Source organism: Aethalodelphis obliquidens, unplaced genomic scaffold (assembly GCF_003676395.1).
Source record: "Aethalodelphis obliquidens isolate GAN/ISIS:26980383/991018 unplaced genomic scaffold, ASM367639v1 scaffold31, whole genome shotgun sequence".
NCBI classification, from domain to species: Eukaryota; Metazoa; Chordata; class Mammalia; order Artiodactyla; family Delphinidae; genus Aethalodelphis; species Aethalodelphis obliquidens.
Genome location: NW_020837975.1, coordinates 21,700,952 through 21,705,540, shown reverse-complemented (window position 1 = coordinate 21,705,540; position 4,589 = coordinate 21,700,952). Strand labels below are relative to the sequence as shown.

At 51.3% G+C, this 4,589-nt stretch overlaps 1 protein-coding gene across 3 annotated transcripts in view; it reads left to right on the top strand.

The window, feature by feature from the left end:
* The first annotated feature begins 353 nt into the window (after positions 1 to 353).
* Positions 354 to 4,589, top strand: part of ELOVL5 (ELOVL fatty acid elongase 5) — a 70,224-nt gene continuing 65,988 nt past the window's right edge. The window contains exon 1 of one of the 3 annotated variants that reach the window (XM_027127511.1): positions 354 to 703. The gene's annotated coding sequence lies outside the window, so the exon portion shown is untranslated. Of the gene's footprint in view, positions 704 to 895; positions 919 to 1,904; positions 2,679 to 4,589 lie in introns of those variants that run through there. The other 2 variants (XM_027127515.1, XM_027127512.1) reach the window with 2 other exon arrangements.

Sequence of the window (4,589 nt, the reverse complement as noted above, 5' to 3'; positions counted from 1 at the left end):
TAGTGATCACTAAGGGAAAATCAGAATCCCTAAGAAAAATCACGGTAAATCTACCCACCAGGAGTTAAGCTATAGCATCAGTTTTGAGCGCTTTTTTGTTGTTGCCTTATCTTGTTCGCGCCGGTGATCTCCGCAGGCATTTAACCCTATCATCCAAAACCAAGAAGAACTGGCTCCCTTCCAGAACCCGCGAGGAGACTGCAGAGTGGGTTTCTGCTGTCCAAACGCGGCCACACAACCTCGCCACGCCTGGCACTAAAAGAATCAGAGTTCAGGGCATCGGGAACTTCACTGGTGCTATTGCGCAGGCTCTGCGTTCCACGCAGGCTTATTAGGAAGAAAGGGGATAAAATTGCCCAGAGACACGTGAACCGGAGGGGACCAACCCAGACCACGGTTCCCCACTGCGTCGGATTCTGGAATTTACAATCACGAAAGTTCTATTGTCTCGCGATTGGCTCCGGAGCCGCATGACATCATAGCGCTTGATTCGGCCTCCCGGCGGCGATTGGCTGGCCGCGCCATTGTGACGTCACGGTCAGCCCACGTTCAGATTGTAGATACCCGGAGCCTTCCTCTTCCCATCCCGGCGGCTGCTGCTGGCCCGGCACTCCCTCCCGCCTCCTCCTGGCTCGGCTGGCCCCGGGCGCTGCCGCCGCCGCCTCGCCACTTCTTGGAGCCGCAGCCACCCTCGGCCTAAGAGGTAAGCGGGCGGCTCCAGGAAACTTCGCCTGGCCGCCGCTCGGCCATGACACCCGCGCCGGCGCGCGGCCGGGACCGAGGGTTGCGACCCACCATTGGGTCCTGAGCCCGGTGCGCACGAGCGACTGCCGGCTCGGCCCGCGCTGCGCCCGCGTGGCAGAGAAGTTCGGCAGCTCCGGGGTCGCTGGCCTGCTCCCGGGCGCGATGGCGGGCGGGGTGAGAGCTGTGCGGGCGTCTCAGGAGTTTACGCGCGATGCTGTCTCACCTGTTCGGCGGTGGAAGCAGTCGGCGGGCGGTGTGCACGCTGACGGGCGCGGCGGGAACGCACCCGGCGCGCCGACGGGAAGTGGGGCGGGTGGGCTCTTGCTCTCGGGTCTGCCCGCCCGGGCGGGATGAAGGCGCGGCCGGAGGTCCGGGGAAGAGCCCCGAGAGCGATCGCGCTTCCTCAGGGGAGAACAAAACCCGAGGGAGCTGGGAGAGCTGCCACGGGGTCGCAATGCGCGGGTCGGTGCGCGGCGCCTCTGGCCTTTCCTTTTCTTTCTTACCCTCCCGCCTCTGCCCCTCGGAGTGGGAGCCCGCTAGCCCGGGAACGCTTCGGTTTTTATTAAAACCAGATAACTGTAGCCCGCGGATCCTCGGGGAGGCCGGTGGGGAAGCGCGGGGGAGGGGACTGGAGAGCCACCTGGGAGACCCTAACTGGAGTCTGAGCGCGGGGCCGGCCGGGGAAGCCCTGGGGTCGCGTCTGCTGCGAGTGGCAAGGAAAAGGCTCTTTTACAGTGTACACGCAATAAGACTCGGCCCCCACCCCATCCCCGCTGTCTGCACGCCCGCCTCGGGGTGGAGGGAGTCGTGCCTGGAGCAAGGCTTGTTCTTTTAAACTGTGTCTTGCAACCGTTCCGTGCCCTTGCACTTTTAGGTTGATGGTTTCCCTGCTCACGATTGTAGTTCAGCTCAGCTCCTGGCTTCTTGATTGCAAATTGGATAATGCATTTGGCCCACTTTGGGGTGAGGGGTGAGGAGTCCCGTATGGAAGAATCCAGTGCATGACTTGTGAGCTGGGCTGCGGAACCTAGGCATGCGGCGGGAGAATAGTGGGGAGCGAGCAGCCTTAATTCTTTAATAGCGGGCCCCGTGGCAGGAAGTGCTTTCTTTATAGGGTAGGACGGAAGAGCTAACGTTGCTTGTTAGGTTTTGTAACTTGTTCGCCTAACCATTCCGTAGATAACCTGTTGGTGTGCACTTGTTTTGCTCGCACCACCTCTCAGCCAACAGCGTTCGGTGCATAATCTCAGATAGGGACACAGCCTATCTGTGGACGAACACTTTAACTTTCCGTCTGCAGTTAGGGATAAGCGGATCACTTTTTTAGTTCGTTCGGAAGCTGCCTGGGATTCTCCAAGGAAAGCTCCGTACTTGAAAGAGAAATGTCACTCACGTCCCTTTTAGATTCTGACCCCAGATTATAACTTCTCATTGCCAGGAATTTTTTCTGTACAGTTCCTCTTTTTTGTATTTCTTTTCTGTTTCTAACTGAAGACAAAAGGGAGAGTGTTATTGATGGTTACAGATGGTTAATTTTACAGAATATAGAACAGAACTGGGCTGAAAAGTGAACGTAGAAAGTGTATTAAGATTTGATGGCCAGATTTTTTTTCAAGAAAAATACATCATAACTTCAGACACTGTCCTCACCCTCTTGACTCAATTTCCTCGTCTGTCCACAGGTTTCACGTTGCAGAATTGTTAGGGATTCCAAGAGATGACACAGTTGAAAGTGCCCAGCATGGGGCTTGCCAAATAGTGGTTTGATAAATGTTTCTTCTTCACTTATTTTTCTTCTTGGGGAAGGGGAAGTGAGGTTTAGGGGATGTGGCCAAGGACAGCTGGAGAATCTCAAGTAACTGGGAAAATATTCAAAACTAGGTTTTCACAGACACTAATGCCAGCATTCCTGCAAAGTCACTTTTGAAAATGAGGTGAGTTATCTCCTTCCCTGGGATCGACTGAGCTTCCTTTTTCTTTTTTGTGCGGGAGGGGTGTCAGAATTCTTAATTTTTGGATGTCTGCAAGGATCTTTTTTCCACTGCCCGCTCTTTTCCTCTTAGCATAACGGTTGATTGCCCTCCTGTTTGTAGGAGTGAGTATCGGTACTTGGGTGTCTTATTTCCAACTTGAATTATACAAATCAAGGCAAAACTGTTTACTTTCCTTTAGGGTGACTTTGATGCCTAAGTAGATAGTAGAGAGTGTGAGTGATGGTTTTATTTCTTTCTTCCCCTAAGAAAATTTGTAATTAAGTCTAATACCTCTTTATGCCTACCAACTCTTTTACTGATGGGATAATCTTTCCATTAGTTAGTTCCCAAAATAGGTCTGTCTTTGCATGCATTCAGTTTCAGGTATTACTGATGTGAGCACCTTCCTATTAATAGTTGCTTTCCGTACATAATTCTTACAGCCTCCCTGTGAGAAGCGCTATCCCCTACCTCTTTTATAAAGAATTGAGAACTAAGGCCTAGAGATGCCAAGTGACTTGTCCAAATCACATAGCTCTGTCTTCTGTAACATACATGCTCCTTCCTCTGTCCTTGCTGCTGGGAGGATTTGGTCAGTGGGCTCTGCCCTTTATGTAACTCTGTTACTCTGTAACTTAAAACTCTAACCTCATGATTAAAGGTCCATCTTCGAGCCATCCAAGATTAACAATTTGCCATTTTTAAATCTGTGTCAAGTCTGTTCCTTCCTTTTAGCCCACATTTGATTTACTCTCTTTATTAATTAATTGACTTGTCAGTTACTGAGTGTGTACTGTGTGTGTGTGTCTTGGGGGAAGAGGTTGTATACAAAGCTGAAGGACAGTTTCTGACTCCAAAGGGCTTCCTGAATGAGTTTACAACTTTAATCCTTTTATACCCATACTTAATCTGCACCTTCTACTAGAAGGGTATCAGAAGCAGATTTCCAGGGGGCTTGTCTCACTGTTTCTGGGAAAGCTTTATGGCAGAGCTCACCATGTTAGATGTATCAGTGCCTAGCACTTATGGGCCTGTTTTTCGTGCAAGAGACAGAAAACCCAATGCAGATGGGCTTAAATGACCATCTGACCTGAAAAGTCCCATAGGCAGAACTTTTGCTCTGTTTCTCTGAAGTCTCCTCAGATGTTGGTTATGTCCATAGGCTGATTTTGCAAGATGACTGCCAGCTAGTCTGGACCCCTTGTTACCATATTCTCATGTGGGAACTTCCCTTCCCACCACCTTCCAAAGAGGGTCCTTGGCTTTGAGGTGATTGATTTTGGCTTTGGTTACTTGAAGTAATAACTAAAACAATGAAATCTGATAACCTGGGGCCCATCCCAAACTGAGGAAGTGGATTTAAATCTCATCTCACCTACCTGGCTGCTAACTACACTTTCAGGAAGGGCCTCTGTGGACATGGGGGTGTGTCGGCTCTAAGGGCCTTCAAGGATGTCAGGCCCCATCAAAGAGATGATTGGATTGAATGAAACAGAACTGAATCAATATTTGAATTTCACTTTACCCGTCATAGAGGAATCTTATGGGCGCACAGAGGTCAGAGGGTGGGCATTCTAGGAGAGGGAGTTTGGAGAGCAAACAAGTGAATCATTGGGCATTAAAGCAAGTAGCCCAGTTGCCTGAAGCTAATAGGGCAGAAGTGGAAAGAAAGGTTAGAAAGGCAAGTTGGCGCAGTGGTTGAGAGTCCGCCTGCCGACGTAGGGGACACGGGTTCATGCCCCGGTCCGGGAAGATCCCACATGCCGCAGAGCGGCTGGGCCTGTGAGCCATGGCCGCTGAGCCTGCGCTCTGCAACGGGAGAGGCCACAACAGTGAGGCCCGTGTACCGCCAAAAAAAAAAAAGGGGGGGGG